Source organism: Macaca fascicularis, chromosome 14 (genome assembly GCF_037993035.2).
Source record: "Macaca fascicularis isolate 582-1 chromosome 14, T2T-MFA8v1.1".
Lineage (NCBI taxonomy): Eukaryota > Metazoa > Chordata > Mammalia > Primates > Cercopithecidae > Macaca > Macaca fascicularis.
In genome coordinates, this window is record NC_088388.1 from 52,417,046 (window position 1) to 52,441,611 (window position 24,566).

The following is a 24,566-nucleotide window of genomic DNA, read 5'->3' on the forward strand; positions in this document are numbered from 1 at the left end:
ATATCCACTATTCAAAGCCCCATGTTAGACCTCTGAGAGATGGAGATACAGCAGGGGGATAAATAACACAAATAAAAACGCCATGCATGAAAAAAGCACACATCCACACATACATGCACACACACACAAACTGTACCATGAAGCAGCTTCTCTTAAGGTAATGACCTCGGGCTCTCCCTCAGTCTCCTATAGGGCCATGAGCCCTGACTGTACAAAGTACTGCTCTGCCACAGAAACCAAAGTCCAGGGCACACGGACCATCATGACCCGCCATGGGCAGTCATCCTCAGAGTGTGTGCAGATCAAGAAGACCAGGAGAAGGGCAGCTGGTTTTGCCCTGAGAGGCAAAGGGAGCCTCTTTCCTTAAAGAAGGGCAGCAAAGGGGTTGTAAGGTAGAGAAAAGGGCAAAGGGAGTGGGCAGAAGGAACAGACCTTAACAAGGCACAGATGTTTCCTCAGCACAGCTGGCTCTGGTGCAGAACCATGGAAGCGAGGGTGAGGGCCAAACCCCATGCACGTAACCCAGTGAGCTCCAGAAAGGGGGAGGCCTGGGCTGGCTCTTTTATGGTCCTAGCCCACACTCCTGTGATGCAAAAGGCAAGAAGCGGCTGTGGGCAAGTGGGCAGTCCCACAGGCTCTCGGTGAACTCCATGCTGAGCAGCTGTCTAGAGTCCTACGTACTCCCGCCATCCTGGGGCTCAAAGGGGCTGCCCAGCAAGGGAGCGAACATTCATTCATCAAATAACCACATGAACAGAGGTCATGACCTCCGTGACAAGTGCTGAAAAAGGACAGACTGCAAGGACCTGGAGCAGAGGGAACGGTAGTGTAGAGAAGAAAGGGTCAGAGCAGAAATCCACAGCCCAGCATCTGGGATAAACTCCTACTCTGTCACCTACTCAATGGGTCAAGGCCTCAGTTTCCTCACACAGTGTCTTTGGGATAATGATGACATTTACCTCAGCCAACATCTACCAAGCCCCTAATACAAAGTAGTTACCCATGAAGCACTCTAACAGTGCCTGACACAAGGTGAGCAGCCCATAAGCGCTAGATGCTGGCATGAGAACGGTGAGGACAAGACCTAGCCTTCTTATCAGTGAGGTGGGAGGGCTTCTGAGGAGGAGGCAGGTCAATCAGCTGAGTTCCAAAGGGTGAACAGGCATAAGCTAGGCAAACCAGGAGAAAAATGCATTCCAGGCTGAGGGAACAGCGTATGGAAAGTCCCTACAAGGGGAGGCAGCATCACAAGCATTTCCAGCCAAGGAAAGCAGCTCCAAGAGCCTGCTGGAGGGCCCTGGTCTGCAGGACACCTCGGGGCTGAGAATGGCTCTCTTCCGAAAAGCTTTCCTAGATTACTGTGAGCCCCCAAATAAAAGCTGCACTCTTGGCACAACTTCTTAGGTCTCTGGCAGAGTTAGGAAGTGAAGAAGACACAACAAGCATCAAGCTTAAGGCCCTGAATGAAAACATGAGAGTTTATGTGCTATTGGCTAGGTGCATTGTGCTAGCTCCCATGCAAAGTACAGACACTGACTTGGGACCCCTGGGGTCAGAGCTTCTTCCTATTTGTTAGACTCCTCCGTATTCACTGGGGAGTTTACAAGGTTTAAAACAAAGACAAAGAGGCCCTCAGGCACCTCCATGAAGGGCCACTAAGTATACTCACCCTTCAAGAAAAGCATTCTCAGCTGGATTAAGCTGGGAAAAAAGGCTATCAGACAGTGGTTGGCAAGAATAGATATTCTGGCTGATTTAGGAAATTTGGGATTCATCCAGGACCAAGGTGGGTGGACCTCGTTCCTGAGAATTCCTTGATGGATTATTTTTCATTTTGAATTGCTATTAGCGGTCCATCAACAACAAGAGCTAAAAAAATAAAAAGTCAGGGGCAAAGAATACAGAGAAGAGACATTCCTGAGGTCTCAGCATGCTGGGAGACACAACAGGCAGTCACAAACTCAAGCCCAACACAACCTGTCCTGCATTCAAAGCTGACAAGAAGAGCGCCCCAATAAACCCAATGGCCAATGAACTTCCCATTTCAAGTACATTTTATCACATTATAAATCTGTTGCTTGGCTGCACAAACAGACCAGTCCTCACTCTTTCAACAAAAACTTCCTGAGCCAGGTAAACTATGCTGGCACTTAGAACAGAGAGAGACAGAAAGAGAGACGGGGGGAGAGAGAGAGAGCGCGCGCGCACGCGAGAGAGAGAGAGAGAGAGAGAGAGAGAGAGAGAGAGAGAGAGTGTGTATGTGTGCGCGTGTGTGTGTGTGTGTGTGTGTGTGTGTGTGTGGTCTCCACCCTTAAGAAGCTCAGGTTGCTGAGCATAACAGATAAGTAAATCAACAGTAACACCTTATGATAAGTGCTTTGCAAGAGAGAAAGACATGAGGGTGTTCTGGGAGCCAGGAGGAAGGTCATTTCCAGGTCATGGAGAGGTGCTGGGTAGGGAAGGATGGTGTCCTGAAGAGTTGGGGGAAACTGGAGTTGAGTTCCCAAAGTGTGAACAGGGACCACGCCATTCCCAGGAGAGGGCCCAGCACTGCAAAGACACTAGGAGGTGATGGCTGTTGGTAACTGGGCTGAGGTTAGAAATGTGAGTTAGGGAAAAAGGAAAACCCAAAGCGCAGTGGGGGTGGGGAGGCAAAAGTTGCAGGGGGCCAAAAGCCAGATGATGAGAAGACTGCAGGCCCACCGAAGAGGGTTAGCTTTTACTTTCTAAGCAATGAGGAGCTCTTGGAGAGTTTTAAGCAGAAGAGAGCTCTGATCAGACGTGTGTTAGAAATATGTTGATAGGAATGTGGGCAGTGGAGTGAGGGAGGAAAAACATGAACACAGGATGACCAATTAAGAGGCTGTCATAGAACAAAATGATGAATCCTAAACACAGGAGTGGAGAGACAGAGAAGAACAGAGTTAACAAATTAGAAGATGAGCTCTTCAGGATGTGGTAACCAAGGGAATATGAGGGAAAAGACAAGGCCAGGACGACTACTGAAGCAGAAGCAACTGAGGGGTGTGGACCAAGCAGGCAGCACAGGGAGAAAGATGCATGTGGCACTCTGGAGGGGACAGACAGGTTGAGGTGCCCTCAGGGCAGACCACTAGGAATGTGGACTGGGAGGAGGTTCAGGCCGGACATGGAGATCTGGATGTCTTCGAGACAGGGGTGAGTGGTGGATGAGCTCACCCAGGGAGGACGTCAAGGATGACGTGAAAGGGACCAAGCCAAACCAGAAGCTAAGGACAAAGAACCGAGAACCAGCAGAGCAGGCTGTGGAGGCTGGGATCTGAGCAGCTGGAGGAGAACCGGGAGCCAACCCAGGAGAGGCACGCTCAGCAGAGCTGAAAAAAACGAGGCCTGGGGTGGGAGTCCTCACTGCAGGGAGCAATCAACTGGGCATTAGCAATGGCAGCCAAGCAAAATAATTAAATCTGTAGTCACCCCAAGAGGAATTTTATGGATTTTACCCCCAAACAAGCTCACTGTCTCACTTCTTGGACAGGCATTTCCCTCTTCACCCTGGTCTCATTGTCTTTTATTTCAGAGCATAATCATAGCTGATGTCACATTCTACATCTCACACATGTAGACGTCTGCTTCACGACAGCAGAGACCTCGTCCAGTTTCACCTCTACAACCATGGTGCCAAGAGCAGTGCCTGAGAGGCTAAGCACCTTTTACCAAGTCCTTTGGTTCATTTGAAGCAATAAATAATTAGTGAGTACATAACATACTACATGCCAGATTCTGTGCTACGATACTGGGGATACAGTGAAAACCAAGACAAAATAGGAGCCTGCCTTTGGAGCTCAAAGCTGGAGGTAACTGGAGAGAAATGCCAAGAGTTTAAACAAAAATGACATTATAATTGTCATAATGCTAGGACTGGAATCTGACTCTCATGCCTTCTAGTGCTATTTTCTTTCCAAGCCCAAGGCTGCTGCCTTCAACTAAATTTTATCTGGGGAAACAGTTAAAGTAAGTGTTTGAGGTTTGGCCTTAGTCTCTTCCAGACTTCCCACACTTCTTCTGCCCTTTCAATAGACTCCTAAGGAGAGGAAACACCCACTACAGGCTCTGAATATTTAACCTGAGGGACTCAATCTATCTCTAGTTCTTCTACATTAGTAGGAGGAAAAATTCCAGACACAGGCGAGAAAAAGCAGGAAGTAGCATAAGCCAGGGATTATACAGACCTGGGTTCAAATCCCTTGTAACCTTGCATAGGTTATTCAACTAAGACTTATTTCTGGCTGAAATAAGAATACTGTTAATAACTTCCCCCACATAGGTCATTGCAAAGATGAAATGGGATGATACACAATAGCACTTAGCACAGGACTTAGTACATCATGAGTGTTCAATAAATCATGGCTCTAAACCAGTTACACCTGTTGCTTTTATTACCAGCTCTCTAACTGCTATATTCACACAAACCAAGTCAAAAACTACTTAGAATTCAAACCAAAGAAGGTACACTCAAAATACTCAGAGCACAAATTGAAACGTAATTCAATCATGAGTGGAGGAATTATCCTCAAGTCCCCATATTTGGATAGACTCTGCAGTAAGAAGTTTTATTTCAATTTTTGGTCCACTCTATTTTCTCCTCTAACTTATACAACTGCAACTACTCCCCCAACAGATCACATCTTGTCTCATGGCAAGGGTCCAGACATGGGCTGGATTCCGTGGTGCAAGTTGTGGCAGAGTTATGAACACCACACCTCAAAAGGGAGCATAAGAATACAATCACAAGCCTACAGTACACACAAACTCCCAAACACAGCTTGGCTCCAAAGAAGGAAATGAGAACTGGTCACAGCATGCTTTGCCTGCCTCAAAGCTAAAGCAAAGGTTATTCTGACAAGCAAGTATCTAAATCTTATGTATCTCCCTTCTTTTACTACCTAAACCTTCTATGAGTGGTCTATTTTTGTAACATCTCAATTCTTTATCCTTCATTTATGTCCAATTCCATGTAACCTGGCTTCCTCTTTCCTTCCCCTTCTGTGACATTACATTCCTCAAGGCCATCTGCAAAGACCTTGTCACAAATTCAGCAGCCTCCCTTCAGGTCCCTTCTCCTTGGTCTCCCCATTCTCTTCCCTTCCTGGGACTCTCCTCCATGGCCTCTGAGTCTCTTCCATCTTCTTCCTATCCCAAAGTTATGCATGTTCCCCAAAATCAGCCCACTGCTCATCTTGGGGAGACCGTGTTTAATCCTATGGCTTCCATTCTACATCTCTAGACTTAATCTTCTCAGGCTAGGCCTCAGCCCTGCATTTCCAATTCTCTGCTGGACATTTCTTATGGATGATTACTGTTATCTTGAATTCAACATATCTAAAACCAGAAGCATCAGCTACTCCTCTCCACCCCCAACATCTACATTTCTGTCAACGATACCACTGTGAACAAGTAAGTCTAAACTTTCATCCTCTTTGACTCCTGCCTCTAAAGTCTAAGAGACTGAAAACACTACTGGTTCTCCCTTTGCAGTATCTCCTCCATTGAACCTTTGCTTCCATTTTCACTACTGCTCACCACAACACCTCATGCCTGGATGACTGCTGCTGCCTTCCAAAAGGGGCCCATGCCTCTTGTCCAGCTATCAGATGGATGTTCCTAAAATGTAAACATCACTTCTGCCACTTCACTTCTTTGCCCAAAATAACTTCAATGGCTTCCCACTGCCTTCAGGATAAAGTCTATGTGTCTTAGCCAGGCATTTAGGGTCTAGAAAAGGAGTCGGTAAACTACATCCCGCAGGCCAAATCCAGCCCACCACCTGCTTCTGTAAATAAATTTTACTGGAATACCGCCACACCCATTCATTTCCATATTATCTATGGCTGCTTGCATGTTACCACAGCAGAGTGGAGTAGCTGTGACAGAGACCACATGGCCTACGAAGCCAAAAATATTTAGCATCTGGTCCTCTACAGAAAAAGTTTGCTGATGGACTAGAATCGTCAGACGCCAGCAGATTGCACCACAGTTCTTGCCCATGACTCCTTTCGATGAAGATTTTGCTCCTATAGGACTGCTGCTAAGCCCACTTTTTTTATACCTCACCTCTATGTTCTCAAGCCCCGAAAATCTTTCACTCCTCCCTGGAGTTTTTTCAATCTAGCTTGCCCTTCAAACCAGAGCCAAAGCTCCACCTCTCCATAAGGCCAGCTGCATCCATCCCCCGCACCCCTTGGTTCCCTTCCTGTGGCCTCCCTCTCTGCATCTACCACAGAAACCCACAGTGAGATTTCACTTTTCCTATGTACCCCTTCAGCCTGCCCTACAGGCTTCTCCAGGTCCAGGACTGGTAACCTCCACAAAGAACTTGCCAATGATAACTACCTTGCCTTTCATTCCAAATACCAATCCTCGATAGCATAATTTGGTAAGAAGGCATCAAACAAACTTACCAATGAAGGCCCAGGATTCCACATTGGAAAAGTTAAGCTTGGGTCCAAACGTATACACTCTAGCCAGCACCACCTAAAAGCCAATGAAATAAAAGTTTAGCTTTAAATTCACAGCACCCAATATGTTTTGATTTACCATACTCCTGGGATGCCCATTTCTGCTTCTTTGCCTAGAAAATCCCTGCTTGTCCTTTAAATCCATTGGGCAGTTTTTACCTATAAGCCTCCCCAGTGTTCCAGGCAGGCCAGGCACCCCCTCCTCTCAGCACCCATGGAACGCTAGTAGCATGCCTATGGTAACACATGGCACGTTGTGGCATAACTTCTTGTTTAGGAAGGAGAGGGGGTTTCTCTACACTGTAGGCTTTTCAAGAGAAGAGATCTATTAAGTTCACCCCATTCTATACCCCCAACTGCCTAGAACACTACCGGCACTTAGATGTTCCTCAATAAATACTTGTAAAATGGATGGAAAAATAACCTACTCAATTCATTAAAACATGCTTGATATCTAAAATTCTGCTAGGCCAGAATTTTCACCATAAAAATGAATACCTCAACCCCACTGCCTTTAACAGGCAATGGTTTAAACAGGAAGGACTAATGAAATTAATCTAAATACACACCTTTGGAATGACACTCCCCTGGGCAGAAACCACCAGAGGCTCCCAGAATCTAAGAAGGCAGGCCCAACTCCACAGCCCAGGATGCTGGGCCTGCACCAACTGGCCCGGCTGCAGTCTCAGCTTGCTTGGTTTCCCCCGATAGACCCTACTATCCAGACAAACAGGACTGGTAGTTCCCAAAACCCTCTCAGTTGGACATCTTCCTCCACTTTTCTCCACATTACTTCCATCTACTGAGATGGTGCATCCATTTCAAACATCATATCCCAGGCCAAGTTCATGATGGGGCCCCCAAAAGTGCTTTTTTAAAATCTCTCTCCATTTTTAATTGTGAGAAAATACATGTCACACAAAATTTACAGTCTTAACCATTTTTAAGTGTACAGTTCAATGGTATTAAGTACCTTCATATTGTTGTTCAACCATTACCACCAGCCATCGCCAGAACTCTTTTCATCTGCAAAAAACGAAACTCTATACCCACTAGACAACAACTCTCTCTTCCCTCCTCCCCGCAACCCCTGGCACCCAATAAGTTTTTGTCAAATGAATGAATACATAAATTAATGAATATATGAATGAATGTGACTCAATCCTCCCCACAAAAGCCAGAAGCCCTGTTTCCTTCTGCTGGATTCCTATGGTACTATCTTCACATCTTTTTAGATTTATTTCAATAAATCTTAAATGATCTGTTTTTGCAAAATTATATTCTCCTTCTGGAAAGGAACTATGACTTATTTGCAAAGTTAAACTTAGGTCCAACAGCATGCATTAGGCCTGTCTTGCATGTTGCTAGATCCATTGGTCAAGTCTCAGTCCTTACCTTGCAGCTTTGACACCATTTAATCATGCCCTCTAGCTCTCCTGGTTTTCTACCCACCTCACTGGCTGCTCCTTCTCTTTGCTTATTCTTCCTTATCTCCCCACCTCTTATGTCAGAGTGTTCAGTCCTTGTTTTCATCTCTTCTCTGTCACTCCCTTGGTGATCTCAACTAGTCTCTTGAATTCACACATATCACCTCCATGCTGATGATGCTCAGATTTCTCTCCGAGCCTGGACCCCTCCTCTGAACTCCTGACCAGGATATCCAACTGCTTGTGTCAAGTAAGAAGTAGATGGGAGCTTTGTGTAAGACACGGTGAGACAACACAGACCCCTGACCTGCTCCTCCCAGAGTCATATCCGCTTCAGTTTAAGACAATGTTCTTCCAGCTGCCCAGACCAAAAATTTGGGAATCATTTTCATCTCCTTTCTCTCTCACTCTGTATCTAATCCTCACTAAAACTGGTTACCTTTAAAATGTATTCAGAATGTGGCCATTTCTCACCACCTCCACCGTCCCCATCCTAGATTGCTGCGATAGTCTCCTAATTGGTGCCCTGCTTCCCTGCTGCTACTCTTGGAGTCACTCTACCTCCACCCATACTCTATTCTGAACAGGGGAGGAAATCTGGTGCAACATGAATCAGATTGTGTCATTTCTTTCCTTAAATCCCTTAAAAGCCTTCCCAGCAAGGATGATGCCAAAAGGACGAATGTGCCTAAAGCAGACTCACAGGCCTCGGGGCAGGCTGGGGGCAGGAGAGTCAGTCTCCAAGCCAGAGTCCTCCTCTCCCCCACCTATTTCTCCACTGGCAGTCCTGACTGTATCATCTATCATCTGATTTCTCAAAAAAGGAAGCTCTTTAAAGGGAGGGAAATCCAATCAATCAGCTTCCTTTTCCAGCTGGATACCACAAGAAGCCAACAACACTAACACTTCTGAAGAAGCAATAAGGTACGTTGAGTATGCCAACACCTAATAATGTTTCCAAAGATAAGGCTAGCCTTCCAGAGACTCATTCTTTATGCCCTTGGTGGCAGTGGGGAATCTTCCATAAGACCCGCTTCTCCCTGCCTCCATCTGGCCACCAAGTCTTGCCTGTCTAACATCTCTAGGACTCTATCCCTGTCCTCCACCTCACTGATGCTGTGGCTGGAGGTGAAGTGCAAATAAAGTAAGTCAGGACTCTAAGCTAGTTTAGGCATCATCAGTGCTCCTTGGAGCTACAGCAGTGGCCTCCGAACCCATCTCAACACCTCTTATCACTCACTTCCGACCACAACCCCGTACAGTGTCCAAAATGATTTTACTAAAACCTAACTTTGATCAAGTCCCTTGCTTTAACCTCTGTGAAGAGTTCCTACACTGCCATATTATATATTCTTCACAATCTATTATAGTAAGCCATGGTAAACAGTCTTTTTTATCTTCCCTAGATGCATGTTGTCTGCCTTCTCCTTTAAAAGACTCTGGTTGCCCCAGCGGGGGTGGGCAGACGATCCGGCCTAGATTAGAACTCTCCAATCCCTTGCAACAGTGATGGGTCCAAAGGCAGGCACATCACCAACCTGGGCCAATCAGAGTCTTTCCCTTAAACTGATACCTAGATGTAGAGAAAGGCTCTCCCCCTTCACTGGGATTGTAAACTGAGGCTGCTGGCAGCTATAGCCCCTCAGGCAGAGCAGCCTGTCTGCGGTAGAGAGGTCTGATGCCAACACACAAAGAACAGAAGGCAAGGAGCCAAATGGACCGCTGGCAGCATCAACTCGCATTCCAGAACTTCTTTCTTTTGTGCACTCCTACAGCATCCTTCCCAGTCATGGAACCAGTAACTACCCACTTACGCCTCAGCTAGCTGGAGTCCCAACAGGCCCATCACGCCGTTTTCTGTATCTGTGCCTTTTCCCACGTTGTTTCCTCTGCCCAGAAAGCACACTCCCTGGATTTTTATCCAGCAGCCAAACTTCCTCTGTGGAGCCTCCCCTGAGGGGAAGCACAGTTAGTCCAGTCTTCCAGATCTGCTCTACAATGCCTAGAATACACGCCTCTGCCATGCTTAGACCCCTCCCTCTGTCTCTGTAATCTCAGAGCTAGCTAGCTGCTCAAGCTAGAAACCTCAGACCAACCTGGTCTCCCTGCACTTCCTCACTGTCCTGATGGAACTTCCTGTCCTTCCTTTCTGCTGCAGTTCTACTGTCACAGCCAGGACCTCAGGACCTTCTGCTTGGACATAGGCAGCAGCCACCTGGGCTCTCTCCACTCCCCCTCTTCCCATCCCCCTCCCACTGCTGTCAGGGCTGGGCTTCCATGGCCCTCCTGCACCTACAGAATGGAGCCCTTGCATCTAAACTAGCCCCGACCTATATGCTCCAATTTTCCCCAACCACTTCCACTCCCAGCAGGATGGAGCAGGTGCACTTTCACCGATTCCACCTGCTAAGAACAACGAAAATCCCTGGGCATTCTATGCTAGATGACTGTAAGAAGACTCCAAAGGGCAGACTGAAGAAGGTAGACCAGCTGTGACCTCAGGACCCAAGGAACAACACAGTGGTGAGCTTCCTGAATTTCCTTTTCTGCATATAGCTCAGACTTGGAACTGAGGAGACTGGCAACCCAGAAATGCCAAAGAGCACAAAGAGAAAATACCCCAACAAATCTCCCTCTTTCAAGACAGAAAACTTGTAGATAATAACCACTGTATTTCAGCCAAACACCACACACACACACACACACACAAAAAAAACCCACAGTCCTACTCACAACGATGCCAGCAAAGTGCAAGTGGCATCTACAACAAACCCACAGCTGACCTTACACTTCATGGTGAAAGGCTGATGTTTTCCCCAAGACTAAGAACAAAGCAAGGATACGCACTCTCAGCACTCTTGTTCAACACAGGACTAGAAGTCTTCGCCACCACACTCAGGCAACAAAAGGAAATAAAAAACATACAGATTGGAAAAGATGAAATGAAACACTCTCTATTAGCAAGTGATACGACTGTCTATGCAGAAAATCCTGAGGAATAAACAAAAAAAAATTTCTATGACTAATTAGTGAGTTTAGTAAACATGTAGGATACAAGATAAAAACACAAAATCTATTGGATTTCTATATACTAGCAATGAACACATGGATACCAAAATTTAAAATACAACCCCATTTGCAATCAGTAAAGAAAAAAAAGAAATAACTATAATTTCTCTCAGCTAACCATTCTGTGGTTTAGCCACTTGAGGCCGTCTGTGCCATGAGGGCAGGGATGATATATTGTTTTGCTCTCCAGTGAAATAAAACACCTAGCGGGGACGCAGCATCTAGTAGGTGTGCACTATTTGTTTTCACAGCTCATGTCCTGCCATCTCTAAGATGAACCTTCTTCCCCATATGCTCCTAGTGAGATCATGGTCTATTAAAAAGTCCCATCTCCAGTTTCAGCCTTGGCAGGTCATGACTGCCAAAGGAAGTACGTGGGAAACAGTTTCCGCTCCCACTCTCAAACACACGTGGATTGTTACCCTTCAGCCAGGGTGTCACCAGCGTTTGCAGGCACTGGAAGTAGACTCCAGTAGGCATATCTCACCCCCCTAGAGGGCACACTCAGTCCCTCCCATGTCCCTCTAAAGGGGTCCCAAGGTTTGACCCAAAGAGCCCAGAGAAAATGAGACAATTCTCAGTGCTGCCTCACCTCTGCTGTGTGCTAGGAGGGATTCCAAGTGCCCTCCCTGTGTCTGAAAGCTTAGTCATGAATGCGAATTGCCCATCTGTGCCGAAAAAAGTACCGCAGAGTGAAAGAGGTTATGGAGGACAGGTCAGGGCCCAGAGAACACTCAGATATCTGTTTCCAAAAAATTTCCCCTCTTGCTTCTGAGGGTAGGAAGTAAGACTAATACTCATTAGGCAAAGCCAAAACCTCAGAATTATCTTGGCTCCTTTCTTTCCCCCATGCCCCACTACCAATCCCGCAGCAAAAGTTGCTGGCCCACCTTCAGAACAGATCTCAAATCTAATGGCTTCTCCCCACCTCTACCACCCCAGCTCAGGGCCAAACCTTCCGGTCACACACCTGGATAACAACCACAAACGCCCGCTTCTCCCCTGCATTCCCCTTGCTCCCTCAGTCCACTCTCAACACAGCAGCCAGAGTGAGCCCTGTGAGACATGCCTCAGATGCTGTTGTTCCTCCTTCAAAACTCTATGTTCTGGCTCCTCTTGCCATTCCCAAGGCAACCAAATCCTTACAGAGACCCCAATGGCCTGGCCCCCACAACTCCATGCCCTCATCTGCTCCCACTCTCCTCTCCTCCCCACTCCATTCCAGCAGGCTTTGTCTTGCTGTTCCTTTTGCATAAAATGCTCTTCCTCCAGCTAAACACATAGCTCACTTCTCCACCTCACTCACTGCAACACACAACATGCCATGAGTTCACCAGAACTCACTTCCTTTTTTAGGGGGCACATGGCTAGACTTCCTTTGCCAGACTCCCTTGCAGTCAGGAGTGAACATGTGACTGAATTCTGGCCAGTGGGTGGGAGGGAGGGATGCTTCCTCCAGATGGGTCCATAAAGCCTTGCTCACAAACTACCCTCTTCTCTTCTTCCTCACACTCCAGCATTTGAATGGAAAGGAAGCTAAAGCCCTTGAAGAAGGCAGAGACACAAGATAAAAGGAGTCTAGGTCTCTCAATGACTGCAAGGAAGGCTGCCTGCTAACCAGGAGAAGTCACTTTGGAAATTTTCTCCACAGAAGTGCAGTTTTGTTGTGTTGCTACACTGAGATTTGGGGGTTTGTTAACTTAACAATTTGGTGTACTTTCAAAGAGGCCTTCTTTGACCACTCTATTCAAAATCCTCCCACTTCCCATCTGACCTCCATGCTTCATTTTTCTCCATAGTTGTCATTACCACATAGCATAATGTATATGTCATTTGTTATATGATCTCTATCTCCCCAAGTTAGAATATAAGCTGAAGGTGGGAGTTCTGCCTTTTTTCCCTTTGCTGTACACCCTGGGTTTACAACAGTTCTCAGCCTGTTGCAGGCAATCATTTGTTGCCAATGAATGAATGAATGGAGTACATGGACTCCAAGGTTAGAAAGGCTCACTGAGGCCCAGCTCTGCCATTTACTAGCTGTGTGACCTGGGGTAACTTACTCTACCCCTTTAAGGCTCATCTTCTTTATCAGTAAAATGGGAGAAGTAACAGTACCTACCTCAAAGAAATTGGGAATAATTAAGATCATGAACATAATGCCTTAGCTTAGTGCCTGGTAACTGCTCAGGCTCTGTACATGACGACTGCTATTGTTAATCAGCTTGAGGCCAGAGGACAAGACTGGGTTTCGGGTCCTAGCACGGTCAGTGGCAGGGCAACATCTCAGAGAGGAAGAGGCTGAATGGATATTTACATGCACAAACTCTTCCAGAAGAAATCAAGACAAACACCTAGGTAGTGAGATTCAAGAGCTGCTTAAAAGTTCTCAGTAAATTGCCAACAATCAGAGGAACCTGCCAAGTGGGGGCAGGGGCGATGACAAGTGTATGTGGAGTCTGCAGAAAAGTGCTGCTTGTGGAGCGAGCACCACCCAGATAACGAGAGATCACTTTGTGCCTTTTAAGAAACAATTTTCACAGCAAAGCTCAAGAAAAGAGAGAGGCCTCTTGCATCATGGGGACAAGGTAATAAGGCTATAAAAATGGAACTCAAATAAACCACACACAGAGCCCACATGGGCCCAATTTTCCAGGGAAAATAGCAATTGCACAGCATTTAGATGGGGGAAGTCACACTTGTGCCTCAGCACAGCAAACAGCTTTCAAAAATCATTAGGCTGCAGAAAAGTCACCAGGTTTGCCAAATTAGCAGTGCCAGCTCTCACCTGCCTCCTCTGTCACACTCACCTCTTTCTACAGATAAGAGGACAGGGACAGTGATACTCATCAACAGCTATGATCCCCCAGGAACACGCAGCACCCTGCAGCCAGGATAGGACGCCACAGCAGCTCCAGCCTGGGTCACCCTGCTGCCCCTCTCCCGATGCCCTCACAGCTTTCTCCTTGGCCCAGACCTATTCCTCAGGTTTCACCTCCTGGGATTCTCTGCAGCCCTGGGCCTCACTGACAAACTTCTTAAAGCTCGTCTTCCTGTGGCCCCTCACGGCTCTCACCAAACCCTCCTCCCATCCCCACCTCTCCAATCCCCCTCATCTCCAACTCTGGTCTCTTTTCCACCTCTGTATTCCTGAATGTTGATAATCCCAGCCTCTAAACATATGGCATCTGTCCATCTTTCTGGTTCTAGTGACTGTTCTTTCCCCAAATCAGAGGCAGGACAGCTTCATGGTCAGAAGCACAGAGCCTGGAGCCAGATGAAATTGGTCTGATCTTGGCTCCACAGCAGTGTGATACTGGGCAATTAATTCACTGCTATATATCTTAGCTTCCTCATCTGTAAAATGGGGTAATAACAGTACCTCATTTGGTTCATTGCGTGGATTAAGTGAGTTACTACATAAAAAGCTCTTAGAACCATGCCTGGTACCTGATACTCTCCATAAAGTGCTACTATGCCCATTACTACAGGCATCCGATTCTTCAGCCAAATCCCAACACTGCCCCATGTCCTTCCGTCTCTATCTCCTCTACTCAGGCTTTTTACCTTTGCTGAGAATGTCCAGCCTCCATTTCAGCCTGTCCTTCAAGGTGTTGACAAACGCAACCAGTTCCATAAAACCTTTCTTGATTCTCTTGCCTCTTGGCCCCATCCTGCCCAGCAGTGAGGCAGAACTCCTCCCTTCTCTAAAAGGATGGAGCTGACTTCTCCCAGGGCCCCCTTCTTAATCTCCCTTGAATAACCATTGCTTTATCCTTCCCACTCCCTGGTCATGAGCTTCTCAGAAACACGGGTGCATTGGGTTCTTTCTCCCTAAAGTTTTATTCCTTGCAACCTTATATAGTGTAAACATTTGCTGGTTTAAACTGAAATGCAAAGCTTACAGACCAAGTCTATATAATAAGCCACCAGAGACTGAAACAATAAAAACAACAACAGGCCAGGTGTGGGGGCTCACGCCTGTAATCCCAGCACTTTGGGAGGCCGAGGCAGGTAGATCATGAGGTCAGGAGATAGAGACCATCCTGGCCAACATGGTGAAACCCCGACTCTACTGAAAATACAAAAATTAGCTGGGTGTGGTGGTGTGTGCCTATAATCCCAGCTGCTCGGGAGGCTGAGGCAGAAGAATCGCTTGAACCAGGGAGTCAGAAGTTGCAGTGAGCCAAGATTGCGCCACTGCACTCCAGCTTGTTGGCAGAGCGAGACTCCATCTCAAAACAACAACAACAACAACAACAAATCAGCAAGTCAGAGGAAGCCTTCCCCATCGCTCCAAAGCCAACACATACCTCAGGCTCAGCAGTACTGGGGACCAAGTCAGTGCTATTTGTCAATTTCATTCTAGTTATTTCCTAATGACCAAAAAATCAAATCCTTTCAGCAAGTCTACAACCTGCTTCCACTACTAAATGGCATTTCCAGAGAAGCTCACTCGCAATTAAGGAGACGTGTTTTTTCTCGGAAATCTTATTTACTGTTTCTTGTTTTAGGGCATTTCTAAAAATATCCTTAAGAAGAGATCACTGTTTATTTTATTTTGTTATGTTTTCATCAGACGCAGGAATACAGATCTCTTTGATTTTCACAGGTAGATTGCTGCTTCCAAGGATTTATTGGCTCCACTCCACACTCAGGAATAAACAAGTCACGAGTTACTTGTATACACACAGCCTTTCACTTACGACTAATTTCATGTTACTGTTTCCCTGCTTCCTCATTCATGAAAACCCCAACGAAAATGATTCCTAGCATTTTAAGTAAATTTTTTATATATCCTCATGACATTCTTCTTGAAAAAAGAAATTCTGATTCTCTATTAAATCTTGGGCCATTGCCACTAGCTAGACAAATGCCAACTAATGAAATGATTCCATAATACACAGAGATGACTTAATGTAGCATTAGCTGAAAGAGCAAAAATTAGAAGCGATCTAAATGCTCCATAACAAGCTCATGGCTTACTGAAAACATTCCCTTGATAGAATATTATACAGCCATTTTACATGGCCATAAGGAAGACGAGGGACTCATGGAAAAGGGCTGGGGCATAATGTTAAGAGTAAAGAGGCCACGGTGCAAGGGAAAGGCCAAGATTAGGGAAAGGCCAAGGTCAATTCAGAAATTCCATCCCCAAACAGCCAAGAGGAATGGGAAGGGAACTCTTCCTATGTTTGCAGAATGAACCCATCTCTGGATGAGCGAACAACTTGCAGCCCCTCGGACACTCAATGTCAAGCTTGGCACTCTCCAGTGTGGCCACCAAGCTCCCACCTGAAGGCCCAGCTCTTCCCAAGTCTCTGAGGCTAATGCTGGGCAAAGGCGGGAGGGATTTGCTTGCTTGCTGCTAATCTGACAGGTAAAGAAAGTGAACCAAGAAACTGGGCATCTCAGCCAAGGCCTCCGACTACTCAGCCCCTTGTCCTCTGTTGGTTCAGTTGAAACTCTGCCACCCCGAAGGTGCCTGAGAGCATGGGCTCTGCGTGCCATGTGCAGGTCCACAAGACAACTCCACCTCTGGAAGAGAAAATGACTCCAGAGCTTCTCTCCCAGTGCCCTCTCCCTCACTCCACCACAATCCCCAGTGTGGACCCCTCCTGCCAAATACAAGAGGCCATAGTCATTGCCCTGGAATTACAGTCTTCCCCCGACGGCCCCAAACCACCTACCTAACCATGCCTCCCAAGGCACTCACCCCTCCCCAGGTATGGCAGGGGCAGCTCTCCTGTTTCTTCTGCCACTCCCAGAAGCTATGCTCCCTTCACCAACCCAGATCCCTTACAGGCCAGCTCAAGCCTTTTCTCCTGCACCCTCTTGCCCCAGCCACCTCCAAATACATGGGTCTTAACACTGCCTCCCTGGAATGACCCCAACCTCTCAAAGCCTGAGTAGCCAAAAAGCCAGACTCTTATATGTGAAACAATCAGGTCACCTAGATGCTGTCATCCAAGAGACTCCTCTCTCCAAAATTTGCTCTAAATGTACCACTGGAGACTCTCATTTAGGTGGTTGTCAAGCTCTCCCTTGACACTCCTTGGGAGGGGGCACAAACATCAGACGGCAGTGATGCTGGAGCCAGGCCCCCTTGTAAGGGTCCTGATGGATTAAAGAGCTCTTTCCACCTCCCACAGCCGCCAGCAGCAAGCACTTCCTAAGCTCCCACCACATGCCAGCTGGGGGCGCAGACTGCCTGAGATACAAATCTGAACAGGCCAGTCTTTGCCCCACAGGAATTCCAACTGGAACAGGAAAAAGTGTGAGATAAGCCCCACTACTGCAGTGTGATAAATGCCGAGCAGAGAAGGCAAAGTGAAGGGTAACACAGAGCACAGGTGGTGGTGATTTAATTCAGCCTCAGAAGGGACTACAGAAAGGCTCAGAGAAAGCCACATTTGAGCCAGAGCCTGGACAATTAACAGAGACAATGAAAATACTGGCAACCATGTATTGGGTGCTTCCTGTGTGCTGAGCACTGTTTCCAACACTTCACCTGTGTGCATCCAAACTCATTCACTCATGCATCACTGAGCCCCTAATGCCAGGCACTAATCCAGGCACTGGGGATACAGCAGTGAACAAAATTTAACACTGGTGCCTGCCTGCATCAAGCTTATGTTCTGTTGGGAAAAAAAAATAAATAAAAATAAATAAAAAAATAAAAATAAATAAAAATAAATAAGGAAAATGTAAATATATTAGATGGTGATAAGTGCTAGGAGAAAAAATAGAGAAAGGGAAAAAGGGAACATCTGGGGGCAGTGACCCAGATGGAAAAATTTTAAATAGGGTGACATTTGAAAAAAAGACCTGAAGAAGGTGAGCTAACTAGCCATACACACCTCTGGGGGAAGAATGTTCCAGGCCAAGGGAGCAGGCAGTAGGAAGAGCTTAAACAGGAAGCATGCCTGGTGTGTTTGAAGAACAACACGGATTCCACTGTGGCTGGAGCAAAGCTAGAGAGGGGCAGGTAGGAGCAGCATATACAGCTGTGCAAGTTGTGCAATGCATAAGTTGGGGAGGAAGCAAGTGCCACTTACATGCACCACAAGGAGCTGTGCAGAACCCAGCATGATCAACCATACACCATGGCCCTGGGGTGGCAGATGAGGTCAGAAGTACCAGGAAGCTTTGAGGGCCATGCTAAGATTTGGCTTTTCCTCTCACTGGGACAGGAAGCTACTGTGAAGAGGGTTCTGAGCAGAAGCCTGCCCTGATATGACCCTCGGTCACAGGATCACTGTGTAAAGAATGCACAGTAGCAGGATGAAATTGGAAGCAGGAGACAGCTTTGGAGGCTACTGCAATCACCACACTCAACTACAGTCTTAGCCTCATGGTCCCACGCAGTAGGTTCCATGAGCACTCTTTCACAGAATAAGAGAATGAGGCTCAAGAGAGATCTGGTCACTTACTCAATGTCACTCAGCTAGGAGGAAAAACAGGGGGAAGAGAGCATTCCAGATGGAATGAACAGCATAGGCCATGGAGCAGGAGCTTGGCAGGTCCTAGCACACTTGGGAAAGGGCAGGCTCATGGTTTGGGATGCCCAAAACCTCCCCTAGGGACACATGGGGACACATGGCAAGGCCAATGGGCGAAGGCCTATCTGCGGCCTGCCCACACTCACACCAATACCCACCAACAGTCCCCAAGCTGGCACTGCTCCCTGGACCGCAGCAACTGCCTCCTAACCCATCTCCCTGCTGCACTCCTGTCCTCCTCACCGCCGACCCACAGGCAGCCAGAAGAACCCTTAAAAACATAAATCAGGTATTATTTTCTTGCTCACAGCACTCCAGAGGCTTCCTATGATGCCAGGCACACAGTAGACCCTCAACTGATGCTGGACAAATGGGCGACTGCTTCATCCCTATAGCATTCTCCAGGCTTGTCTTGTCTCAAAACCAAGGTAAGAATAACTTCTTCCTTTCCTCCTTAGCGCAGGGAGGTGACTCCACGCTGAGCGGAGCAGGGGTCTCAGACCAAAGCCAGAGAGGGGAGCCATTCAAACGAACTAAGGGACCATTTACGTATTAAACTAATTTTTTAAATAAAATTGCTTACCACAGCGCAAACTAGATGTACTTTACTGTGCTGTGGCTATGTAAGAGGAGGACTGCAGAGACACCTGGGCTGTAAAGACAGCAGCGGGCACACTCTACATGGGAGCCCTGGCACCCTGAGGCCAAGCAGCACCCAAGTACCAATAACTCCTGACAATACTGTCACAGGCAGGGGGACACTGCAGGAACCGCCTGAGGCTGACAAAGCCACAAGCGCAAGGTGGGACAGGAACGGCTTCCCCACTGAGTCTGACTATGAATTTAAGGGGCAGGGCTGATGGCCATATTCTTGTCTGCATGCTGATTACAGTGAGCCCATACTTATCTTAGAAACTGGGAGAAACTATGACACTACGGCTAAACAAAACTTCCCATATTTGAGCCAGAGAAGATTTGGAACAAAAAGAATACATTTCCCAAAGGGTCACTACCACTCCCAGGGTTTAAATCCAGGCCCTCTGAGGGCCTCATTCACAAGGGAAATACAGAAACATGTAGGTACACACATGCCTGTATGTAGATACATTTTTAAAGGAGGGTAATAACAACCAACAAAATGAGATAGTAATAAGCTCCCCTTTCCCAAGAAAACAGAATTTAGTAACAAAGAGTCTTTCTAGTGGGCCTGGAAGGAGTATTCAACCACAACATGAATGACTTACTCTCAGGTTAAAATCAGTCTATGGGTGGGAGAGGAGTGAGGAAAGCTCTAAAAGCCAAGTGATTCTCCAGACCCCTTCAGGAGGCAAAGAACTTGCAGATTCCCATACTGCATTGGACAGGTAAGAGACAAGCTTCAAAGGCTTTGTTCTTTGAAAAGGAAGATGGGGGAAAGGGCTGGGAAAGCCCTATCACTGATGTTTCCAGGAGGAAGGGTGCTGGGTCTCCATGGAGTGAGGGTCCTGAGGGTTCCCAGAAGGAGGGGACAATAGAGCAGGACAAACGGCCAAGCCTCTAGACCTGACAAAGAAGTACAAAGGCAGACTCAACAAGGATGCTCAGGGAAATCGCCTAAGTTTGCCTGACACCAAGCTCCTCTGGGTAGTCCGCAGCCAAGCAGACAGTGCTGCAGAAAGGTCCTGTGAGCACTGGTAATCAAGAGTTTCAGAAAGGCTAACACCAAGGCAAAAATATTCTTATTGCATGCCAAGGCCAGACTCTGAGCCACCAGGAAGGGGTCTGGGGGTGGCTGGGTGATAGGGAGGCAAGGTGGAGTTAATGAAAATTGTTCCCTGAAAACACCAGCCCAATATCCTTGCTGGAGAGGCACTGAGATGCTGGTATCTCATTAAAAGTTGAAAATAATAGGGGAGAAACTATAAGCTTGTCTTCAGACTAAAGCTACAGCATGCATAAATCTGGACTCCTGTATGCAAATTTGCTCCTCATTCTTTAAAAAACATGGCTGTTCACCTGGGGCAGTCTAGAGATGGGTAACTGGAGTGACCAAGAGAGTTAGTCCCTAGTTCAGGCCCTCAACCTTTGCTATCTCCATCTGAAGGCCCCAGGTTGGCCCAGACTGGCTGAATGGGAGAAGCTCAGCCCTCCCAGGGGGGCTCCTCCACCTCCCCCTTCCCACCAGAAAGCCCAGAGGACACAGAAGGAGCCAGACCTTGCAATCAGGGATATAGGTTCCTATCCTAACTCTGCCCCCCTGTAAATAGGTACCTGTAACCCCCTCTGGGACCATTCTTACAACCTGTAATTATCTTCTTCATTGATTTCCCTGCTAATCGTCTCTCTCTCTCTCCCTCTACCACTAGAATGAAAGTCCCATGACAGCCAAGGCCATGTCAGCCTTGGTCATCAGCCAGCATCTAGAACAGAGGCTGCCACATTGAAGGTGTTCAACAGATGAATGCATGCCCTGGGAACTGTCTTCAAACACCAAGCAGCCATCTTCAAGAGCCACTCCTGAGCCTGCCCTGCCAGCTGTGGGCCAACTGCTGCTGGATGGATGGCCCAGTGCCTTCCCCCAGGAAAGCTCAGCCAGCTCAGCACCCCAGCCCTTCCCTGCAGTCTTGATGGCTTCTCTTCACCTCATCCCAGGAGCACTGCTCAGGCCACTCACCTGAGCAATGATAAAGAGGAAGGGGAAGCTGCACAGGGACACGGACAGCAATGTGCTCTCTTCAGTCTACAAGAACACCGGGGGAAGAAGCCACAGCCAAATCAACAATGTTGTGAACATGAACATAGGACACTGGAAATGGCAGGGGCTCAAGACAGCCAAGGACAAAGTCATGCAATCCCAGGATAAGAAAGTCTGGGGACCCTGAGGTACATATGAGTACAGGATAAAGAAAAAAAATGGTGACACAGTGAACAGGGAACCCACAAAACTCATTTCCTTAGGTAACTATAATAAAGGCTAGTCAGATTCCAGGAGGAGAGTTACTCAGGACATCTTTCCTAACACATTACAAGCCCTTGGCTTGTTTCTTGACTTCCAGAAGGAAAGCATCATCTTTATAATAAGTTCCTCAATGCCTCACTCAGAAAAGAATATGGATAGGTCTGAGATAGTGTGACAGTTTATAGTCCAAGCCAGGTTGTGAAAAATAAAAATTCGTGATTTGGCTTGAGAGTGTTAATTTGTGAGATTAATTTTTAACTGGTCTTTCATGATGACAAAAGTAATTCACACTCATTGTTACCAAAACAGAGATATAGACCAATGGAACAGAACGGAGCCCTCAGAAATAATACCACACATCTACAACCATATGATCTTTGGCAAACCTGACAAAAACAAGAAATGGAGAAAGCATTTGCTATTTAATAAATGGTGCTAGGAAAACTGGCTAACCATATGTGGAAAGCTGACACTGGATCCCTTCCTTACACCTTATACAAAAATTAATTCAAAATGGATTAGAGACTTAAATGTTAAACTTAAAACCATAAAAACTCTAGAAGAAAACCTAGGCAATACCATTCAGGACACAGGCATGAGCAAGGACTTCATGTCTAAAACACTAAAAGCAATGGCAACAAAAGCCAAAATTGACAAATGGGATCTAATTAAACTAAAGAGCTTCTGCACAGCAAAAGAAACTACTATCAGAGTGAACAGGCAACCTACAGAATGGGAGAAAATTTTTGCAAGCTACTCATCTGACAAAGGGCTAATATCCAGAATCTACAAAGAACTCAAACAAATTTACAAGAAAAAAAAAAGCAATCCCATCAAAAAGTGGGCAAAGGATATGAACAGACACTTCTCAAATGAAGACATTTATGAAGCCAACAGACACATGAAAAAATGCTCATCATCACTCGTCATCAGAGAAAAGGAAATCAAAACCATAATGAGATGCCATCTCACACCAGTTAGAATGACGATCATTAAAAAGTCAGGAAACAACAGGTGCTGGAGAGGATGTGGAGAAATAGGAACACTTCTACACTGTTGGTGGGACTATAAACTAGTTCAACCATTGTGGATTCCTCAAGGATCTAGAACTAGAAATACCACTTGACCCGGCCATCCCATTACTGGGTATATACCCAAAGGATTATAAATCATGCTGCTATAAAGACACATGCACACATATGTTTATTGCAGCACTATTCACAATGGCAAAGACTTGGAACCAACTGAACCGTCCATCAATGACAGACTGGATTAAGAAAATGTGGCACATATACACCATGCAGCCACAAAAAAAGATGAGTTCATGTCCTTTGTAGGGACATGAATGCAGCTGGAAACCATCATTCTCAGCAAACTATCGCAAGAACAGAAAACCAAACACCACATGTTCTCACTCATAGGTGGGAACTGAACAATGAGAACACCTGGACACAGGAAGGGGAACATCACACACTGAGGCCTGTTGTGGGGAGGGGGGATCGGGGAGGGATAGCATCAGGAGACATACCTAATGTAAATGACGAGTTAATGGGTGCAGCACACCAACATGGCACATATATACATATGTAACAAACCTGCACGTTGTGCACATGTACCCTAGAACTTAGAGTATAATAATAAAAAAAAAAAGTAATTCACACTCATTGTTGAAAAATAGGAAACTACAGAGAAGGAGATGAGAATAAAAGTCACCTAAGTCACCGCTAATTCCATGAGGTGAGAACCACTATTAATATTTCGGTGCATTTTCCTCCATCCAAGCATGAGATTTTAAAAGAGTTTAGAGCACACTGTGAATACAATTTCAATTCTTGTTTTTTTCCAGTAAAGTCCATCTAAAAACACTCCACAGAGTTCCAAGAAAGAAGCACTTTCCTTAGCAAATAAACAATTTAAGTAACAAAATGAATAATACAAACCCTTCATGAAGTTAAAAGAAAAAGAAACAAGACTAATTATTCCACTGAGCCCCCATTTTCCTACCAAAAGGAAAAAAAATCACTAATATTAGGCCCAGAAGATAGAAACATCAAGCCCTTTTTTGTATCCTCTTATTTATGTTACATTTTCTATTAATACATATTGTTTTGAACAAGCCACACATTTTTTCCAAATCAACAGAAGCATTTTATAACTGCATCTTATTATTTTGAAGCAAGAAATCAAGTTTTGGTGGCCTTGGGAAGGTTTCATCTTCTAACCTGCCCATGGACCAAATCATTTAAAAATGACTAGTTCACATCGAGTTCTGTTGCACTCAGTTACCTACACAGAGGAATGAGCAAATGGCCTTGCCAAGGACATACTACATGTCATGTGCTACCCAGTAAGGAGTTGCAGGCATCTGCCCATGTGATTATTGGGGACCTGGTTTTACACACATGTCCAAGGCCTTGGCCAGTGGAGAGCAGAAACTTTCTGCCTGGTAGAGAAGACTGTCCAGGATTAAGATCTCCTTAGTATAATGCATTTTCCCTAACTCTTTTAATAGTTCACACTTCAACAAATACACCCCTGGCAGGCCCTGGGCTGGGCAGACACTGTGTACATCTCCATGGGGCTGCAGTCTACACAGTACTTCCTCACCCTGTGGTCTCACACTAAGCCTGGGAGGCAGGAAAGGCCATCACCGTTATTGCCATTATCTAAACAATAAAGTAAATATTTTTGGGAGTATTTTGCCCCAGGTTACGAAGTAAAAGGGCTGGACTCAAACCTAGGTCTTCTGACTCCTAGTCTAAGTGCTCTTTCTACTGATTCAGTTACATTGGTGAATTTCCTTTTACTGACAACCTAACGTCTTTTGGGTAATTCATATTCCCTTCCATGCTTGGGTGCCCCCCACTGCTTAGTTTCAGAGCCAAGAGCTGCCCTGACCTCTAGATGGCTGCACATGCCCTGGTTTCTGTATGCCTGCTTAGATTCTCACCCCTGACTCAGGCATCTTCCCAACTCTACTGACAACAGCTTCAAATTCTACTTATCCCTTCCATTGCCACCACAACGCAGCAGACTGCTAGTTCTCCTCATTCATTCCCCTCGCCACCCATAAAAACAGAGATTTTGCTAGACTCACGGCTTCCCAACTAAACATATCTCCCAGTCTTCTTTGCAACTA

The 24,566-nt window shown here is 46.3% G+C and overlaps 1 protein-coding gene across 45 annotated transcripts in view; it reads right to left on the reverse strand.

Moving 5' to 3' along the window:
- The window catches only part of BMAL1 (basic helix-loop-helix ARNT like 1), a 110,439-nt gene that overhangs the window by 71,020 nt on the left and 14,853 nt on the right, over positions 1-24,566 (reverse strand). For 40 of the 45 annotated variants that reach the window (XR_012423383.1, XR_012423381.1, XR_012423382.1 and 37 more), the window contains exon 2: positions 6,438-6,510. The exons of the other annotated variants lie outside the window; for them this stretch is intronic. The gene's annotated coding sequence lies outside the window, so the exon portion shown is untranslated. The remainder of the gene's footprint in view (positions 1-6,437; positions 6,511-24,566) is intronic. 45 annotated transcript variants of the gene reach the window in all.